Here is a 22668-nt window from a genome sequence, read left to right on the forward strand (position 1 = left end):
ATAAAGCAAATGCCCCAATAAAACAAGTCACTCAAATGTTTTGGTTTCCTAGTTCATATAAAAGTTATGTTTATATTATAGTCTATTAAGTGGACAATAGCATGATGTCTAAAAAATGTACATAAATTAATTTAAAGTTATTGTATTGCTAAAAAATGCTAACTATCATCTGAGCCTTCTCTTATTGCTGATAGAGGCCCTTTCCTTCAGTTTGTAAAAACGTGCAGTATCTGTGAAGCACTATTAAGCAAAGCACAATGAAATGAGGTAAATGGGTATTGTAAGAATTAAATATTATGTGCAAAATGCCTGACATACATAAAGTGCTTAATACATAGTAGTTATGATTATCATGGTTGTCATACTATTATTTTTATAAAATATGTATGCATTAATCAGTTTGAAAATAGGTGGATCTTATCCTATATAATAAAAGCCCAGTGATCCAAATGGTGGAATGACCAGAACAACTAGAGACCAAAATGACTGCGGCCCCTTGCCCCAGCCGGCCCTGCCCCTGCAGAAACCCCCACCCCTATCCAGGGCCCCCATCAGGGCAGGCTGACCAGCACCCACCCATGCACTGGGCCTCTATCTTATATAATAAAAGGCTAATATGCAAATTAACCCTAATGGCAGAATGACCAGAACAACAGCTTGACCAGTCACTATGAATCTCACTGACCACCTCTTGGTCCCTCCCCCTGGCTGGCAGGCTCTGATTGCCTGATGGCAAATGGGGAACTGGGGGTGGGTAGCAGCAGGGGGCGGTGCCAGCTGCAGCCAGGGAAGATGGCCCTGATCGCAGGCCAGGCCTAGGGACCGTACTCGCACATGAATTCGTGCACCGGGCCTCTAGTAAATTTATAAAGAATAATTGTACCCTTTGCTACAGATGCAATTGGGCAGAGCCTACGATCCCACACAGGCTGTTGCCTGCCCTACCTTCTGAAGGCTGTTACCTCTTATAATATGTTTGCAACCTCCTAACATCTCCAGTCTGGAGGATCATGTCAGTCATAATGAAATCTTCTCTCCTCTTGTTTTTACTAAAAGTAGAGGTCTGAGGTCCATTGTGTTATTAATAACCTTCTCTCCTTTCATCCCCATCTTCATGCAAAGCTCAAGATTCCTAGATGTTCAGTCATCACATACACATTTATTCACATACTAGAGGCCTGGTGCACGAAATTCGTGCACGGGTAGGATTCCTAGGCCTGGCTGGTGATCAGGGCTGATCTGTAGGGCGGCCAGCAGGGCGATCGGGGGCCCCCGCTGGCACCCACCTTGGCTGGCATGGCGCTGCCCTCTCGCCAGCCCTGCCCCTCACCGCCGGTTGCCTCCCTCTGTGGGACAACTGGCAGGGCAATGGGGGACCCCTGCTCATACCTGCCTTGGCTGGCCTGGAGCCTCCGGCTGGAAGCAGCTCCTGTGTTGAGCATCTGACCCCTGGTGGTAGCGACCGGTCGTTCCACTGTTTGGTTGATTTGCATATTAGGCTTTTATTATATAGGATGGCTTCACATGTTATCTACTAAGACTCATCTATTCTCACCTTTCCTCTCCACACCTGTTTTACTATGTCCTGGGGCTGTATGTCCCTGTAAAACAAATGCTGGCCAACTTAAGAACATATTCACCATCTAGGACAGCCGTGGGCAAACTACAGCCCGCGGGCCGGATCCGGCCCATTTGAAATGAATAAAACTAATAAAAAAAAGACCGTACCCTTTTATGTAATGATGTTTACTTTGAATTTATATTAGTTCACACAAACACTCCATCCATGCTTTTGTTCCGGCCCTCCGGTCCAGTTTAAGAACCCATTGTGGCCCTCGAGTCAAAAGTTTGCCCACCCCTGATCTAGGATCAACAGACTTCTCTACACCTGTAAAGTGTTCTCTAAACATCTCTTTTCTAACTAATCATTAGGTCATCTCCTGAGGTCTGAGCTCCACCCCCCCCTTTTTTTTTTTGTGCCTTCTCATACTTACTTCATGTACCTCAAGGCTTAGGTTAAACGTTTTATGCTTTCAGTTTTTATACTCAAATTTTCCTCTCATTTTCACAAATTCTTACTTCTTTTGCAATATGACCTCAGAATTTGCCAGTGTTGTTACATCTGTGTCCTCTCCCAAGATTCCTAAATGTTTTTTTCTACAAAATCCTATCATCATTCTTAGAAACTTCAGCTTTGAATCACATAGTTTAAGAGGTAGATCTCTTTTTATTTTAATCCTTACCTGAGGATGTTTTTATTGATGAGAGAGAGAGAGAGAGAGAGAGAGAGAGAGAGAGAGAGAGAGAAACACTGATGTGAGAGAGAAACATCCAATGGTTGCCCCCGGAACATACCCCAACCTGGGATCAAACCCACAACCTGGATATGTGCCCTGACCAAAAATAGAACCCATGACCTTTCAGTGTATAGTGCAATGCTCCAACCAACTGGACCACACAGGCCAGGGCTAGATCTCTTGACTGCCTTAGAAATAAGGATTATTTCTTCTATTCCCACCAAGTCACCTGCTCACACGATGGCAACCTGGATCTTGTCAACACCAATAATGGCACCACACACAGAAAGTGTTTCCACCTTTTTCATTTACCGTCTTTTCCTCATCTGCTCTATTTTGTGCTGTCCATTTATGCTCATTCCTACTCACCACTGAAGTTCTGTAAAAATAAATTTTATAAAAAACACTAAAGCTTTCTGAAGATAGAGCCTGTCCCATCTTCTTACTTAATGTTCCAACTGTGGAAGGAATTTGGAGAAAAAGCTCAATTAACATGCAATGAGCTGCCTTTACACAACTCTTCTTAGTATTTTATGGGAGAGGTTTGGAAATCAGAAAATTTGTTTATGTTTTCAACAACAGAAATCAGGAAATTAAATAGTTTTGTCTCTGGCTGTATGTCCCTGCCTTATTAAAAAAATTGCTGGCCAATTTTAGAACTTCTGGGGGAAAACAAGCAAAATAAATATTACCCATTAATTCTTCATCTCTCCCTCCTTCTAACCTCAAACAGTAATAGGTCCTGGCTGAATTAGATCAGAAATATCAATCACATAGATGACTTTTAAAGGAAAGGAAAAATAAATATTTTAGTTTCTTGAATCTCCACTTGTTTTTTGTTGTTGTTGTTGCTGTTTTTTTCTTTTTTTAAATGCTTACCCAAGGATATGTTTTTTATTAAGTATTTGCCCTGACCAGGAATCGAACCGGTGACCTATTGGTGTAAATGACACTTAAACTAACTGAGCCACACCAGCCAAGTTTCCACAACTTGCTTTTTTATATAAAGCTCTCAAGACTAACCATGGATATGATGGAAATATTTACTGATTTAACTCAGCAATTAGATCTTTAAATCATATAATTTCTTAATTTCTGTGACTAAATTAAACCATTCCGCAGATGGAAATGAGTTTCAGGGCTCACAGAGGAAGATGATCTTTCTCTTTCTGTTTGTGCCAAGTATAGGTCCCATAGCCTTGAGCCAGAGTAAGTGGTCACAAAGATTTGGCAGAGAAAATGATAACGACTTTTCCTTTGTTTGAATCATGTGGTTCAGACCACACACATGACCAAAGAAGAGACCAGCACTGCTTCTGAGGTTGCTGTGCAAGGAGGCTTTGGCGCAGTCCCGGAGGGTGGGTGATTGACTGGACCACAGCCTCTCTTATTACCACTAACCCCTTTCTACTTTTTGGCAAGAAAACAAACAAGAATAAAGACTATAGAAAAAAAAAATACTACCTTAAAATGACAGTTTGGGGCAGCTAACATTTTAAAGCTGTCTAGTTTCCTCAGGAAAAATTATTAGAAAAAAAATAAAGTTGTTTCTTCTTTATAAGAAGGGGTAGATCTGGGAACACAGTTTAAAGCGACCTCACAGAAATACCTAGGAGGACAGGTTCCTGGTGGGAAACCACAAACCGCAGCTCTGGCAGGGATTATAGACCAGGGGGGTAGGGGCCTTGCCCCAGAAAGTCATGGTCAGGAGTGAACCAAGGTCCTCCCTCTTTTTTTTCTCTCCACCCCCCAAAAAACACCCCTAAACCCCTAAACCTGGTTCCAACAGGGGAAAGGCAAATATGCACCACATCATAGGATACATCGCTCACTCCTCCCCTACTCCAGCTTCCCCATGCCATACCGTTTGGCCACCATAAAGATTTCTTCCCACTCCTCCCCCTGCCTCAGATTTGAGTCTCTGCCAAGTGCAAGCAGCGGGGCAGGGCTGTGGCCTACTACAGAGCCTTGCAGCCAATCAGTAGTTCTTATTCTCCTGTGGGTGACCTTCTTTTAACTCCGCACAGGTTATTTTTTTGTGTACGTGGTGTTCGGGAAAAACAAATTAAAAAAACACTTGGAATAAAAAAAGAAAGAAAGAAAGAAAGAAAGAAAGAAAGAAAGAAAGAAAGAAAGAAAGAAAGAACAAATACCTAGGAAGACATATGCTTGGTGATCAGATTTGGTTTGCTGGACAAAAGATTGTTCGAATATGTGCTTGGAATACAAAGTAGAACTCAGTGCTTCTCAATAACGATCAAATACTTCACTGGACTGAGGGAAACAGTACTGAAGAAATTCTTGAATCTATTACAGCTCATCTTAGGTCTTCTAAAATAACCCATCCTTGAATTTAGCTGAAAGCAACGAAGAACTGTGCACCTGGATTGTATGACATCGCTTTTGCAACCTCCCTCCCACCCCACTGCCACCACCACACTGCCTGGGAGAGCAGCCATTACCTACTCATGATTTGGTACATTGCCCTTTTTCTATGTTGAAAAATGTGAAAAGATGTAACCCAAAGAAACATAGAATAATACCTAGTGTGAGGACACTGTTCATAGTGCTAATTAAGAATATCCTTGGGAAATAAAAACCTTTTATCTCAGTGCCAAGAAAAAGTTTGCTTGTGTTGAGTCACTTATATTGTTTTTATATGTTATGGATCATGCAATGGATTTTATTTTCCTTTTTACATAGCCTGCTAAAAAGCTTAGAATTAACTTTGATGCCTACCTGTAACAAGCATTGCAGAATTGCCTTATTTATTTAAAACATCTTTCTTGTGGTCAATAATCTGTTTCTGGTTCAAAAGAGAATAAAAGTATACTAATATTTTAAAATAAGATAAACTGTTTATATTGATAACGAAAGTGTTTCAGGGTGCTATGCAATGAGATGAGATGATCTCCCATCCCCCTTTGTATTTCTACACAATCTCATAGGAGGTGGTCTGGCCTAATAGTTCAGAAATGTGCCTGGAATTGGACAGGATTTTGATTCCCAGATTCTTGATGTTTCAGCTGTGTTATCTTGGATTGGTGTCCTATTTTCTTTAAGTATCTCTTAAGTATCTGTTTCACAATACACTCAGCCACGCCACAATCTCCTTCCCTCTACTCAACAGATAATGCTCTGCCAAAGGTGACTAGTGGCCTTCTAATGGACATATTTAAGACTTCAATTCTTAAAATTATAATCTTCACTATTAGGAGATAGTGCAGATTACAATTTGATTAAATGAAGATCTGATTCAATGAGATTTTTAACAAATACAGATCCAGGGCAAAAGTAAGTTACAGTTGTTTGTATGAAAACAATGCAGCAATTAATCCTATCTAATAAAAGAGAAAGATGGTAATTAGCCCTACCTCCGCTACCCTTCCCATTGGCTAATCAGGGCGATATGCAAATTAACTGCCAACTAAGATGGCAGTTAACCACCAACAAAGATGGTGGCTAATTTGCATACGCCCAATGATGGGATGCGAAAGGGGAAGGACTGAAGAATGGTGATTGGCAACCCAAGCGGCAGGCAAGAGCTAGGGGGTGGGCAAAGGCAGCCTTTCCCCACCCCCCAGCCAGTGATGGCCATTGAAAAGCAGGGCAGCAACTCTGACCCCAGGGGCCGGGGTTGCCGGCTGGCCTGCGTGGAGCGATTGCCATAGATTGGAGGGTGGGAGGGCTGGGCGCAGGCCAGGTGGCAACCCCAGACCCCCCAGAAGCTGCCTGCCCTCCGCCCGTGACCCTATCGGGTCTGGGCCACAGGCCGGCGTCCGTGTACAGTCACAGAATCCGCCTGCCCACAGCGTGTGCAGCCACAGAAGCTGCCTGCTCATGCCTGTGTACAGCCACAGAAGCCGCCTTGCCCGCCGCCCGTGATCCGATCCGGTCCCGGGTTGCAGGCCTGCGCCCGTGTGTGGCTGCAGAAGCCACCAGCCCATGCCCGTGTGCAGCTACAGAAGCCGCCTGCTCACAGCGTGTGCAGCAGCAGAAACCTCGGGCCGGTGCCTGTGTGCAGTCTGCAGTCGCAGAAGCCTCCGGCCTGCCGCATCCCACTATGATCCACTGAGTGATGAGGCCAGAGATCAAGGAGAACTTCCGCCCCTGAGTCAAAGTGGGGAGCAGAGGACACGGCCTCTCCTCCTAAAGTCACCAAAGGACAGGACCTAACCTAAGCCACATCCTCTGAGACAGCCCAGCAGGCACCACTGACCCTGTCTGCAGGCCGGGCCCCTCTCCCTCTTCCCCTGTCTCTGCACAGCTCCCATAGCTCCCCACTGGCTGAGTCAGGCACAACAGGTTTGCAGCCACAGGGGCGATTTAGCAGCTAATGAAAAATGCGAGAACCAACAAATGAAGCAGCTACTGCAGTGGGGAAAAGACGTTCATCAAATTTGTTGTCTCTGAGAAACTGAGGCAGCCAGCACAGGCCCCTGCACAGGATGAGGCTTCTGCTTCTAAAGAAATGTCCTGGGGTTAGAGGTGAGGGGGTGCTGCCTTTCCCATCTCAGAGCTCTAGAAGGAGTCTGTGCTCTCCGTCCTGGTATTCTTAACACCCAGAGACCCCTCCCCAATCCAGGGCAGGAATGTTCCACGCTGACCGCCTCCAGAAAGCAGAGAACTAAGAAGCACTTCTTGACTTCAAGCCTCTAAACCAGTGGTTTTCAACCTTGGCTGCACATTAGAATCACCTGGGAATCTTTTTAAAATCCTGATTTCTGGGCCTCATCCTCTGGAAATTCTGTTTCTTTGTTATGGGGTGGGGCCACAACATTAGTAACAAAGGATGAGGTGCAGAAATCAGGATTTTAAAAAGATTCCCAGGTGATTCTAATGTGTAGCCAAGGTTGAGAACCACTGCTCTAAACAGACTTGACCACTGTGGGCAAAGACCTGCAGCTGAGAGGGGACAGGTTCTGGGTGTCGAGGTCCAGAGCGTGGAAGGCCTCCTGGGGGAGCAGTGGATCTGGAAGCCTGTGTGCTGGGTCAGAGACACCCCTGCCTCCCACCCTCCCCTGCCCTGCACATAGATGTGCCTGGACTGGGGTGAGAAAGAGAAGAACTAGAGGGAAGGAACACTGAGTGTTTGTTGGCGGCCATGTAAAAAGGACTGTGACCCTCCCTTCCCACTGAGTCACTCCCTAAGGCAGCAGGAGACGGAGGGTCTGAGAGCAGCCACACAGCTTTGTGGCCATGACCAAGGCACCAAGATGGTGTCCATGCAACGGGGCTGAGGAGGTGTCAGAGGACCTCACCCCAGAAAGCCCAATAGCTCTTTGTGTGAGAGAGAGAAGGTGGCAGGGAGGGAGGGAGAGAGCGAATTGGACTCAAGAGGCCTCAAGGCCCAGCTGAGGAGAATATACCAGGGATCTGCATGGACTTGAGCTCTGAGGTGAGGGTCAGGTGAGGGTCAAGGGCACTGGGTGGGGGCCAGTCCAGACAGAAGACTGAGGTCCACATGTTCTTGACCCTGCTCGGTTCTTTGGCACCTCTGCCTGAGATATAAACTGTCTGACATGGAAATACAACTCCAGAGAAGGGGGTGGGGAACCTAAGTTAAATAATATTTTGACTTTGTTTTTTCACTTGGCAGATGGGAGCTGAAGTTGAAGTTAGGTTTGGTTACTAAACAATAAAGAAAGAAACATTTCTCGCACACCCTACTGTGTGGTCTGAGTTTGCTGCTGCCTATAAACGGAGAAAAAGTTGTAAAATGAAGTACTAATCTCTAGGGTTTAGGTCAGACCAAGGAGTAGTGCCACTCAGCCAGAAGCTGGCTCATGGCTGGCCAGTGCAGAGGTGGTGGCAGGAGCCTCTCCCACCTCCATGGCAGCACTAAGAATGTCCAACTAACAGTTTAGGCCCGATCCCTTGGGGGCCTAAGCCTTTAGTCGGACATCCCCCGAGGGCTCCCTGGCTGCCAGAAGGCTGTCTGACTGCAAGCTTAAGCCTGATCCCCCGGGGAGTGGCCCTAAGTCAACAGGTGGACATCCCCCAAGGGGTCCTGGACTGTAAATGGGCGCAGGCCGGGCTGAGGGACTCCCCCGCCTCCCCCCCGAGTGCACAAATTTTGTGCACCAGGCCTCTAGTAAGTAATAATACAAGAATAAACTGTTTTGCATACTCATAAGTATAAACCTACTTTGCCACACCCTATATTCAGTATCCCCTTCATTTATTCATATATTTAACACAGTGACTGATACACACACACCATAGATTTAAATTATGAGGGTAACATAATACTATAAAAATTATTCAACAAATGGTAGCTTCATTACTTTATTCCTCTTCCTTGCCATTGTCACTCTTCCATGCATGAGCACTGGGTGAGTTGAATCCATTCCCAACTCATCCAGATGGAGCCCAATAAGGAAATGCAATCTTCATTGATGGGCAATTGTATTTATGTATTTATTTATTTTTTATTGATTTCAGAAAGGAAGGGAGAGGGAGACAGAGATAGAAACATTAATGATGAGAGCGAATCATTGATCAGTTGCCTCCTGCAAGTCCCACACTGGGGATCGAGCCTGCAACTTGGGCATGTACCCTGACCAGGAATTGAACCCATGACCTTTTGGGTTCAGAGATGGATGCTCAACCACTGAGCTATGCCAGCTGGGCAATGGCCAATTTTATATACAAGATAATAGGACAAGTTTTATGGGGAAACCACAGGTTATGAGATCAGATATTTTAAAAACACTATACAAAACAAAGTAAAAACTAGTCTATTTTTAAAAAATATATTTTTTAAAATATATTTTAGAGAGGACAGGAGAGGGAGAGAGAACTAGAAACATCAATGATGGGAGAGTGCTGGAAGCCGGTCCATCCTTGCTGCTTGACACAGTCACTGCAGGAAAGAAACATCCGCACAGCAAACGTTTCAAGGGACCTGGCATATATAGCATACTGTTCTTAATGTGTTTGCTCCCCTTAGCGCTATGTGTTTTAACCAAGGTCACCTCTCCGAGAAAGGTTGTTTTCCCAGGTAGGGATTTTTCCCTGAAGTTAGGGAGGGGATAAAACCTCTTAACTAAGTGCCAGGAGGGCAGTTAATAACTTTAACTACAAACAATCACGCTTAAGCTACATAATCTTTACTCCCTGGAATGGAGATAAGAAACGCCCTAACCTTTGCAATAGAAATTGACAGGATTAAAATCAACTGGTATAAATACAGATATAACAAGACAATAAACACCAGAACTTCAATAGAGATCCTGACCAGAACCTGGCTGGAGAACCACCAGAATTTTGCTGGAGATCCAGACCAGAACTTCGCTGGAGATCCTGACCAGAACTTGGCTGGAGTTCCTGGCTAGAGACCCTGGCTAGGCTGCTGATCAACTGAACGCTGTCTCCGTGTCACTCCTTCTTCACTGACTCCATCCACATCTTTGGGGACCCCTGGACCTGTTGGGGTCGGACCCAAACAGAAGAGAATTATTGATCGGCTTCCTCCTGTACACCCCTCACTGGGATTGAGACCACCTGTGCCCTGACCTGGAATCGAGCCATGACTTCCTGGTTCATAAGTCAATGCTCAACCACTGAGCCATGCTGGCCAGGCAGAGTAATGTATTTAAGAAAATGTCAGTACTTTTAATGTGTTAGTATGTACATGAATTCTTCAAACCAGGGACATAGAATACAGCTTTTAACAAATTTACTTTATCACAATAATATTTTTCTCTCTCTAGAATCATTTGGGGGGCTGGATTTATGGAGAATCAGTTTTGGCAAATTCTACACTATTTCAAAATTTCTCTTTTATTGACTTATTAAGGTGCTTGAAATTCTCACTTTATTATGATAAATTACTATTCGAAGAACTGATGAATCACACCTATTTATATCAAATCTCTTAGGCATCAAGTGTAATCACCTAAGCAGTTTACAAGCTTCTACTTAGGAGAAAAAATAGACTCAGGCAGATGGAAATGCCCCATGTTGTCCAGGATAGGGACCATGGTCAAGAGAGCAGATTCAGATGGAGGAACCACAGAAGTTGAAGCACAGCATGAGGGCACCCTGGGAGGAGGTGGTAGAAAGAGGGATGGGGAGGAGGTACTGAAGAAAAGCAGTAGATAAGAGTGTCTTGGGGAAAATTGACGAGTCTGCATGGTAGGTCATGGACAGATGTGAAAGCTAATGTGTCACATATTAGATGGTAAGAAAATGGCTAAACATCTATCCTTCATCTTTTGAGAACTCCTCATGGCATTAGTTTGAACTACAGATGTTAGGTGACTAGTAGGGAGAGTCTAAGATAGCAGTATTGAAGCCAATGTTTGTTACCTCATGCTACACATCAACATCACCCAAGGCATGCTGGGAAAGAACCAACTCCTGGCTCCAGTTCAAGTCATTTACACCAAGATTTGGAAGGTCGAGGCTGTGACACTGGTAATTCTTTAAGCTTCTTAGAAAATTGTAATATGCATGCAGGGTTAGAACTACTGCCTTAGAGCAAAGACCATTCAGGCAATAGTGGGAAGCAGAAGATAGTTTCTTAAACTACTGCTTAGGGGCGAAGTTTTCTTCCCACCAAAAGCAGTTCCAAAATAAATTAAGGATAAAATTACCATATGACCCAGCAATCCTCTTCTGGGTAGCTACCCAAAATACTCAAAAACATTTATTTGAAAAGATATACTCATTCCTAAGATCATTGCAGCATTATTCACAGTAGGCAAGACATGGAGACAACCAAGGCGTCCTATGATAGAGGACTGGATAAAGAATGTGTGGTACATATGTCTGGGCGTGGGCCTCTTTGGGGAGTATTATGCTAAACAAAATAAGCCACATCTATATGATCTTTTAACCAATGTTATTCCAATACATTAAATTTAAAACAAAGCCTATCTATGATTGATACATCCTTACCTAGGGCCAGGGAGAATTATGAAATTCTTTGAACTTATTCCATAAGCCTTTACCTAGTTATACCTTACTTTTATTCTCTTACTATTGTCACAGGCAATTTCTCTGTGGAGGTTAACTATTTCCAGTCTCATGCTCTGCAATTAGGGATCCTACTTGCCTTGAGACTAGTTGCTGGAGTACAGATAGAATTTCTCCCCAGAATTTTGTCATCAGCCTTGCATGAGTCAGCTTGTTTGATTACTCAAGTTGATTAGCAAGTAGCTTCAGTTTTATTTCAGATCTTGCTGGATTTTCTCTTTCCTTTTCCAGATAATGTTCAGATTTCCACTAAAAGCACCTTAATGGATTTGGGGACAGTATTCAAGTGATGATGAGTTAAGGTAATAGGCACATCTAGGAGGAATGGGAATCTCTGTCAAATATAGGACCCTTTTTGCAAGTGTGCCTAAGGCTGTCATCAGGGCTGATCTGATGATAGTGAGACGTCTACTGAGATTTGCATGGCTGAGTTTCTTTGCCACCTGGAGTGTTGGCCCATCTGTGTAACTTCACCTTCCTCCAGTGAACTTTCTCCAGCTAAATGATTACTTTGTTTATCAAACAATCCAAGGGGAAAGAGGAAAAAATATTCCCAAAGCTAAAGGCAATGAAATAGTCAGCACCATGCTAACAGTCTTATGCCTATTATCTAGATCAAGCATGTCAAACTCAAGGGCTAACATGGGCCAAATGAACAAGGTTTAAGTTTATATGGGCTGCAAAAAAACAAAAGCTTCAATTTTCATAGAAATGTCAGTTTTTTTCGATAGAGACATGCTGAATACAAAGTGTTGAAATAAATGAGTAATCGTTAACATAAAATAATAGAACATTTTAATAAAAATTACTTTTTTTCTTGAACATGAACTTACAAGACACTGAATAACTGCACAAATTAATAAGTGTAATGCAAATTAGCCTATTTTTCTTGTTCTTCGAAAGTGAAATATTTCCTGTTGTGCACAGCAAACAAGTCAGTACAAGACTAATGACGTGGCAACTGGCTGCTAACATAGTCACTGCTACTATTGGTGGAGAGAAATGTTGCACCTGCGCATAAGGCGCATAAGGGAAATGAATGCAACACGATTATAGTAACCAGTCATTAGAGAACTTTATAGTTCATTATTAATAATTATGTATAACAGGATATTGTAAAAATTAAGTTATGAAATTTTTATTAAAATTTTCTTACATACCGTTATATCGGAAGGGCTGCAAAAAATATTCATTATAGGCCACATGCGGCCCGCGGGCTGTGAGTTTGACATGCTTGATCTAGATGAATTTTGATGTGCTGGGTTTCCAGCCAACTGTAGTTGAATCTGTTCTCCCTGCACCTCTCCCTTAGGCCCCCCAAAAGAGAAACATAGCAAAGATATAACTATCCAGAATCCTATTACTCAAATTTTGAATAAGAGTAGTATATTTTTTCCACTTCAGATAGTCATGAAACTTTACAGAGGCAGATTATTCATCAATTTACATCACTGAAAGTTTGCACCATGTCTTTCTATTTTTCTTCTGAGTGATTCCTACCATGGCAAGTATTTCTCTTTGGGAAATGGACAGAATGTCAGTATAAATACTACATTAGTTGAGATTCAAAACATTTTTAGTTGGTATTAACATAAATGACAATCGAGTGCAGAATGGCTCCTTTGATAATTCCTAAGTAGCCATGCTAACACAGAAACTCCAGTGACTTGTTTTCCCCTTTAGAATTATCTTCACATCTTCCTTATTTTAACATACGACCTCTTTAGTCTCTTGGCGGCAAAGTGGCATGTTCTATATTAATAAGATGTGGCCAAGCGAACCATTTCATTAGTATGCTCAGACAATTCAAATAGCATTTCTATCTAGGCTTCTCATTTTTAATTTTTATCTTAGTACTAGCATCCACTTTATCGGCCTGACAAGATACTCCCATCATTTCACTAGCTGTGATTTTTAAATAATAAACATTTTTCTCTTTCTGTTAACAAAAGGAGAGACATAAAAGGAGAGAGAAGCATGATGATACAATTGCTTTCTCATCTTTCATTACAAAGCACTAAAATGGTATAAATCAATTCAGAAATATTTATTAAGAGCCTATGATATACTTGGTACCATTTAAGGTCCTGGTTTCAAAGCAGCGAACACAATTGAGCAAAAATGCCTACCTTTGAAACTTACTTCCTGATAGTATTTCTTTTAATGGGCGACCGAGTTAAAGGAGTTGAAGATAACAGGTCTCAAGAGAATTGTTGAAGTTAAAAGTATGATGCTGATGGTATGATCCCACATTTTAAAGGATAATAGCATTGTCAATAATAGTCAACTGTTATTTAGTACTGACTGTGGGCCGTGAATTATTGAATGAAGTTTTTTATTTAATACTCACAACTTCTTATGAATTTGGGACTTTTAAAATCCCATATTACAGATAAGAAATGTGAGGGAGTTGTAGTAACTTGCCCACAGGCACACAACTGAGAAGTGGTAAAGCTAGGACCCAACCCCATGGAGACTGGTCTCCAGATCTGTGCTCTTCATCCCTTCACTTCATGCCCCTCTTGTACACAAGATCATGACCAAGATACAAAACTAAGTATCTTAAAATTAGCTGTGTTTCATCTTCAGTGCCAGATCTCAGTTATTTAAAAAGTTAACAGTAGAGTTCTTCTTAAAAATTGGATGACAGATGAGGATATGGGAAATTAGATAAAGGGTTCATATATTTCACCCCTAAACATCAAAGAAATGCCTAAATTATTGTCATTATTTTTTGGAGTCCAATAACATGACAGAGAGGACAAGCTTTTTATACAACTTAGTATCATATGAAATAGGCTTACTCTGTGTTTTTTTTCATTATTATTCAACTTATAATCCAAATATTGAGACTGTGAACTAAAATTGATTAGTATTTATATTGCCGCTTTGCACCTTTCAGATGAAATTGTTTCTTCCTGCTATTTACTTGCAGAATGAAGTGAGGGAAAAATTATAGAATGATTATGATTTATGTAATAAGTTGCCTATGCTGGGCAGCCCTGCTGTTAGCCAATTCTAGTATTTAGCTCAAATTAAACCCCATTTCATTTTTCCTACTGGAAATTCCAAACACTCTCACACTTATTTAGCCCTCAGTCTAATTTCTATCATTGTTGTTCTCCCAAACATCATTAATTGAAGTCATTTTACATAAATCATAATCTATTTATTTTTAAACTGTTTTCATGTTTTTTAAACCCATCACCTTGCATCATCTTCTGTTTGACACCACATTCTAACTCTTCTCAATTATTTTCCCCTAATTCCTTTTCCTTTTTTTCTTCCTCCTCCTCCTCCTCCTCTCTCTCTCTCTCTCTCTCTCTCTCTCTCTCTCTCTCTCTTCTTTTTCCTGATATTGAAACAGATATTGATAGAGTTACTCTTATTATAGTAAAGTAAACAGATATTACAGATATTGTGGTTCTGCCTCCCTGGACACTTTCTTGGACACCTTCTTGCCTCTTTCATACTGATCACATGCCCTTGAGTCATTCTTGTAGAACCCTCTGATGCTGAGGGCCAGACTTTGAACACCACTGCATCAGACACACCCAGATGTAATCCAATAGGCTTGCTCCAGCTTTTCAGAGGGAGCACAGTATGCAGTAAATACATTATAAAGGGCACAGTGACAAATTCTGGGGATGAGCAGGAGTCCAATTCAATTTCCCGGGAGAGAGCCTCCTAAAACGATCCTGTCAACAAAAGTACTTTATTTAGGATGCTCAGTCTTTCTATTTCTCTACTATGTGCCATTTGATTTTCAGAGATGAAATTCTGCATGGATCTTCTCCATTAGAATGATCATTTAGAAACCAAGTTGAAGTCCCCTCAAAATAGCTGGAAAAGGTATACGTGAACACAGCAGGAGGAGGCACTGTTTAAATTATGTTTGCCTCTTGCCCTTTATTCTGAATTTTCTGCAAACTTGATTGCTACAATCCCCTGCATTTGTACAAACCACTTCAGTTAACCCAGTGGATTTTCAGCTGCTGCTTAAACTAACTGATCCTGTGAGATAAGTAAAGCAGAGGATGAAACCAACATGAAGTCAATAAGTATTGGCAGCTAACTTGAAACCAGGATTCTGTGTTTAACCAACTCAGTGGTTCCGCCTCCACAAGAAAGAATTGTTTTTGTTGGCACTTGCTCATCTCCACAGTGATGTTCTTCTTGCTCACTGTCACTTTTCTGGTGCCTGGGCTTTCCTGGGACATCCCATAAGCAAGTATTCTCATTAGAGTAGAATACCATTATACATCATGGATGGTTTCAAAATGAGACTAAATCATTAGAGAGGATACATGTTTTTTCTTTATTCTTAAGAAAGGAAAAATTATATGTTACATATTTTAAAAATTAACAACATTTTAGCATTTCAAAAGGAAATCCTCTCTTCCTTGAAATTCATTTATATGAACTTCTATATTTCCTAATAGCATGTAAATGAATTACATCCTTTTTCATATTAATGATAAGAATAATAGTTGCCATTAACCACCAAACCTTATAATAGGTCCAGAATTAAGTATTAATGTCCTTAACTTACAGATGGAGCTCGTATTTTTCTTAATGTTTTTCTACAAAGTTTTTGTTGGTTTTATTTTGTTGTTTTCTTCATTTTTCTCCAGTTATCTTCCATAAACTCTTTACTACTTGGCCTAAGACACAAAGCTTTTAAAATCGGACTTCTCTATTCTAAAATATCCTTTTCCTGATTCTACTTCACTTTCAAATGACTTCCTCTTTTATGCCAGTATCTCAAAACAGGACCATTTCACTGTAGTTTCACAATACACTCAGCCACACTACAAACTCCTTTTCCACAGATAAAGCTCTGCCAAAGGGGATCAGTGGCCTTCTAATGGACATATTTAAGACTTCAATTCTTAGAATTATTGAAAACCACCTTATTCTTTTCTTTCTTAATACCCATTCTAGTAGGCATCAAATTTTTCTACTTGTATGACTATTCTTTTGAAGATGCCTTTGTTGCTTCTTCCTCTAATTGCTTAAGTGTAAGTTCATTCATTAGTTGAATACCAATCTTGTCTATTTTTGCTTAACACTTTCCCCTTGAAAGTATTTACCTTCAAAGTTTCAACTTTCACCTTTAAGTTCATGACTCCAAAGTCCATACTATCAAGCCTTGATGCTTAGCTAGTTTCTAAATATCTCAGTGTAACTATGTTGACAGCTCCACAGTCAGCCCAGGAGTGACCTCATTATCTCCCTTTCCCATGCTGCTTTCTGCCTTTACTTCGTTTTGAGTCACCATCAGCTTTTCTTTCTAACCCACTTCTTAAACTCTGTCACTTCTATCTTAACCATGCTGCTTGTTTCCATGATTTTTCATCTGTTCCCCATGCTGCTGAACCAATGGTCCTGCACTGTGTCCTAGGACTATTGCAATAACTTCCTGATTGGCATATTGACTTCCAATCTCTTGTCTTTTTCAATCTATGATTCCTATCACCATCACCCTTCCCTTCCTAAACAAAGACTGCATAACAATTTCCTTTATGAAATACCTACACTGCCCTCTATTATAAAGAGAGTGAAATACAAACTCTTTAGCCTGGCATTTTACTTACCAAGTCACCAAAAACCTCGCTACACATCTAACTGCAGTCATCAGAGTCTTTAACCATTATCCCTTATATTGCACTTTCCTACTTTACTGATTTCATTTACAGACATGCCCTGGGTAACGACATTTTGGTCAATGATAGACCATGCGTATGACAAGAGTTCCATAAGATTACAAAGGAGCCGAATTTCCTGTAAGAAATGGAATGATGTGTGGCTCAGGAAATTGTGTTTTTCTTGCTGATGGGAACAATATCTATGGGACTCGGCAATGGATTATCTCTCACTCACGGCACCTCAGCTTTGAGTACACAAATCACAGGTCAGTCAGCCACCAACCTGCTCCAGCACAGAGGAACCTGCTCCCCCAGTGCGACCTATTCAGAGGGGGCTCCAGCCCTGCCAGATCTCGCCTATGTTCTTCAGAGTACATGGCCGTAAATTTTTCATTGAGGGACCAAGATCCTATGCAATAAACAGGTTCCCAGAAAGCCACCTTTATAAGCATTAAGTGTCACTGTCATTTCAGTAAAAGGTTTCTGTGGTAGTGTGATGCTTGCCTGTCCCCATACTTTGGAAATATTTTTAGATTGTAATGATGTAAAACACTTAAGTTTATTTCATCCATCAATTTAAAACCAGAGAGAGCCCTTTGTGCCAGATAGGGTTAATGGAACAAAAAACCAATTTTCAGAGACATAATATTGGGTCCTCAGTGCTATACCTTTTCCATGTTTAATGCTTTCTTTTTAAATACCACGAATGTCCTTAATCTGACCACTACTCCAGCATGTAATAGCTAAAACCAAATTGCCCTGCCAATCCCCTAAGTTTCTTTGTCTCTCCATCTTGATTATTTTTATTCCTACTGAGCCTCAGGCCACCTTTCACTTTCTCTTGACAGTCTCTATTATAGTGACCTATGCCTATCCACCCATCCAGTGTCTCCTAGCTATTTCCAATCAATCCAGCCTACATCCCTGTGAACAGAATAATATCGACAGTTTTGATGGTCTTTTTCTGATCTTATCAGAAAGAAGCCATGGGGAAGGTTTGTGGGATAGTGTTTTTAAAGTCCTCAGCAGTGTCCAGCAATGTCCTAGGCCTTCACATTCACTCACCACTCACTCAGTAACTCACTCAGAGCAACTTCCAGTCCTGCAAGCCCCATTCTTGGTAAGAGCCCTACCTTTTATATTGTATTTTTACTGCATATTTCTATGTTTAGATATGTTTAAATATAAAAATACTTACTTTTGTGTTATAATTGCCTAAGTATTGAGTACAGTAACATGCTGTACAGGTGTATAGCCTAGGAGCAATAGACTATCCCTATAGCCTAGGTGTATAGAAAGCTAGACCATGTTGGTTTGTGTCAGTGCACTGTATGATGTTTGCACAATGCTGAAACTGCTTAACAACATATTTCTCAGAACAGTCCTCATCATTAAGAGACACATGAATGTATGTTATTTTCTCATATCATTTTATTCCCTTAGCTCTTCTCAATTTTCTGTCATACCTTTCTCATCTTTTAAGACCCAGTTAAAGCTCTTTGACATTAACTCACTTTTGACCTCATCATATTCCATATTTTGTTGAATAAAATTGAACTAAAAAATAATTCTGGAATACATTTTGAACAGTGAAATATTTTTTTGTCAAAGTGATAAAATTAGCTAGAGGTTAGTTGTCAATGAAACAGTTGTGATTTTAAAAGCACTTTAACAGTAACCATAGTTACTCTCCACTTGAAGCCTTATATTACTACAATTAATAGTTCATAACAAATAATTATTGCAAGTGTATTAATTTTTAGATACTGCTGTGAAAATGCAGAGAATGAAATTTAAAGATTATATATATGCAATTAAATATTTCTATATATAGTTGTGATATATTTAAGATAAATAATAAAATTGCTTTATTATAAAACCTAAATTTACATGTTAAAAAGATTGTTTTCTACACTTTATTTTATATGTATATATTTTTGTTAATATCAGAGAGTAAGGGAGAGGCAGAGAGAGATAGAAACATCAATGATGGGAGAGACTCATTGATTGGCTGCCTCCTGCATGACCCACGGGACCAACAACCTGGACATATGCCCTTACCAGGAATCAAACCTTGACCTCCTGGTTCATAGGTAGATGCTCAATCACTGAGCCATGCCAGTCAGGCTGTTTTCTACACTTTAAAACTGAATTTGAAATTTCAAAATGCTAGTAATTAAATGCTGAGATAGAGTATACTCTGAAGCAAAGTTTTGTTTTGCCATAAAAATTCAGTCTATGCTAAGTTTCAGTAGAGCTAACTCTGTTGTACTTATATTCCTCACAAGTCACAGAAATACATGCAGTACTTTTATTATTACAACTGTAGATAGATATCACAAAAAATAATTAAGTACAAGTAATCAGCACAACTAGAAATTTATTCACTGGCCTTCCTTTTCTCCTTACCATTAGGCAACTAAAATTAATAACACCAAATAAATAATTCTTTCCCCTAAATTTTATCTCCGTGAATAGAGATTCTCTGTTTACCACTTTAATCATTTTCCTCGGTCTTGCATTCATTTAATATGCATAGTTTTAGCTTTTTGCATAGCAGTCGTAGTTTACAAGCTTGGGTTCTAATTTTAGATGTTGTCACCAAGTTATTCTGAACAAAGCATGTCTTTAGTCTGTATGTAGGTTGGTTGACTCATCTATGGTAAGTCAAATGTGAATATGAGGCTCCGAGGAATAAACTAGCTTCAATAAAAGTCTTTAAAACATTTAGTCAAATTGTGTGTGTGTGTGTGTGTGTATGTATCAAAGACAGAGACAGAGAGAGATAGTCTGGTGGAGACAGAGAGATAAAAATAGATGTTAGATGATAGATAGATAGATGATAGATAGATAGATAGATAGATAGATAGATAGATAGATAGATAGATGTAGATATCAGTGAGAAAGTTACAATAAAAATGAGGTGTTTATAAAAGAAGATTAATCAGATAAATTAAAAATGCATATCTAACAAGAATCACCTATTAGTAGATCTTAGACATTCCCCCAGTGTTTCATATAGTTATGCAAAGTCACACTCAAGCATCTACTCTGTCACATCTATCCATAGCTTGCCTCCTCATATAAATCATCACGTGCCCATTTTACACAGACTCCCAGTCACAGTGAGATGAAGTGCTAGAAGTTGAGTTCCATTCCTCATTTACTTTCTACAAGGACTGAAACCCACTACTTTTATGAAGCAGGTTCTGTTTCCTAGTAGGAGGACTTGCATGTAGCTATAAGTAATGCAGCGTTAGCTAACATTAAAAGGCACTCTGTGTGTTGTCTAAGCACAGTTTAAGTTGAAAGAGGGCTTAGGGAATAATCACTGTATGGACTATGTTTTCAGGAAATTACATTAAAAACTTTATTAGTACTTTAAGGCCAGAATCGTGTTTCCATTTGTCTTTGTAGTTCTAGTCTCATTTATGGGAAGTATAATAACAATTTCCAGCATGGTCACTTTCAAAGAGCATTTTCAGATTCCTCCTATGCTAGTTCTACTCACAATCTCTTCAATAGCTCTGTTTGCCATTTCACAGGCCTTTCATGTTTTAAGGAAGTCATAACCCCATATTCTCAATCGGAAGTCAAGGATTGAGAATAGAGAAAATGAAGCTAAAAGAATTAGAAACGCATTCTCCACAGTCTAATTTATGCAATTGAAATTATTTCTTCCTCCAGTCATTATGTTTTTATATCCAGAGTCATATATTCTGTTTTCTACCACAGAGTCATCAGAATTCCTTCCTTGTTGTATGCACTTACTTCTAACAATCTCCTGTCCCCATTCCCTCAGACAATGTTAAATTTTATTTGAGCTCTATGCTCCCATTTTTTGTGTGCCAATTAATGGCTAACAGCAAAGGATCACCCAAGTCTTTTTATTCCCAGATAAGACCCACTTTTATACCTCAATAACTCATCTACATCCATTTTCATGACTCCCATGACATTTATAGGTGGCTCACTTTTTAGAAATACATTATTTATTAATTTCAGAGAGGAAGGGAGAGGGAAAGAGGAATAGAAACATCAATGATGAGAAAGAATCATTGATTGGCTGTCCCCCCCGCCCCCCGCCCCATTGGGGATCAAACCTGCAACTCGGTCATGTGCCCTGATGGGAATCGAACCTAGACATCCTGTTTCATAGGTTGGCACTCAACCACTGAGCCACCCAGCTGGGCAAATGGCTCACTTTTTATCTGCTTTTCTATAACTCTAGGTCTCTGTTTTTGTTGTTGTTGATATGTTCCTCATTAATAAGTGTTTTCTATATTGTAATAGTCTGAATTACTAAGTGCAGCATTTGATTTTTTATAGCTGCAACAAAGATAGATTTTTTTCAAAAATAATTTTTAAACAAAGGTTGTCTAAACACATCTATAGGCAAAAAGATCTTTGTCTTTTGTCTTCATTAAACTTGCCAGGCTGTTCTAAAGGCATAAGAAAAAATTTCATTGAACCAGTAAAATATAGACATATGGGAAAACATATTTTTGCATGTATATTTGTGGCATTAGATAATATAAAAATAAGTAGATGAGAAAGTGGAAAGAGTGAGCGAAATTCACATATTAAACTACTACACTATTGTTTGAAAGATACATGCTATTTTTCTGAAATTAATGAGCTTTAGCAAGTTTTAATGCACCTTGAACAGGAAATTAGATGAAAATCTTGCTAACTATAGGAGGTTTAGGACTTCTTATTCAATTCCTTTGTAGATTTCTGAAGCCCATCACAAATGTGAATGTTTATTAGACATTTTTTAAACCTAATATGGAAGAGATGATTTTGTTGTTAATCCTTATTCGAGGATATTTTTCTATTGATTTTTTCTTTTCACTATTTTTATTTTACACTATAAAAACAGCAACAACATCCAATAACATACTGCTTTTCTTCACATTTGTATGATTTTTGGAAATTATTGCCTTTTCCCCCAGAGAAATACAACCTACAGACAAAATATAAAGTAGTACCACACTGCAAAATGTACAAACCCTAGAAGTCAGCATCTTGAAGACAATCTCCAGGGGTACGGGAAAAAAACACACACACAAATGTCACAAGAGATGAGACAAGCCCATATAAGGACAGCCAGCGGCGGGGGGGAGGGGGGGGGCCGTGTTAGTGACACTGACCCAGATAGTAGGTACCCTTTTCCTCCTGGCACCCACGGCTACCATCTCAAACGGGTTTTCTGGTCTATGGTCTAAGGAACTCTCTTCAAAATGATACAAGAATTGTTTTTGAATAAAGGTGTAACAATAAAGGTTCAAGTATGAGTAAGAGTCATGCCAAAGTCAAGTCATAGCCCACAGTGGAAAGGCAACCCAGAGTGTCAACATCTGGCTACTTCAACAAACTGCCTCTGTGGGACCCAAGAGGGAATCTCAAAAAGATATGAGGGTTCAAATCAGCATATACATTGGGTCCCTACGAACCCTGTAGGGTTACTTTCCTAACTAGAGGATCAGCCTAGTCTCCGAAGCAACAGAGACAGACGCGGAGACTGCCAAAGTTAAGAAAGTAAGATGGAAATTGTGCTTCCTTCAGAATGAATGGCTTCTTACTTGCCTTTTCTCCAGGTCTGGCAACTTCTTTCTCCCCTGTTGCTGCAGGTGTTCACTGTCTTACGCTTGAAATGAAAGGTGAACTTAGAGGTGCCAGGACTGAGCAGTCCTGAGAGGGCAGGGGGTCTGGAAGTGTAGTCATCAGCACAGGCTGTG

The sequence above is a fragment of the Myotis yumanensis genome, unplaced genomic scaffold (assembly GCF_028538775.1).
Source record: "Myotis yumanensis isolate MYYU_CA2020_CCGP unplaced genomic scaffold, mMyoYum1.0.hap1 SCAF_8, whole genome shotgun sequence".
In the NCBI taxonomy this organism is placed as follows: Eukaryota; Metazoa; Chordata; class Mammalia; order Chiroptera; family Vespertilionidae; genus Myotis; species Myotis yumanensis.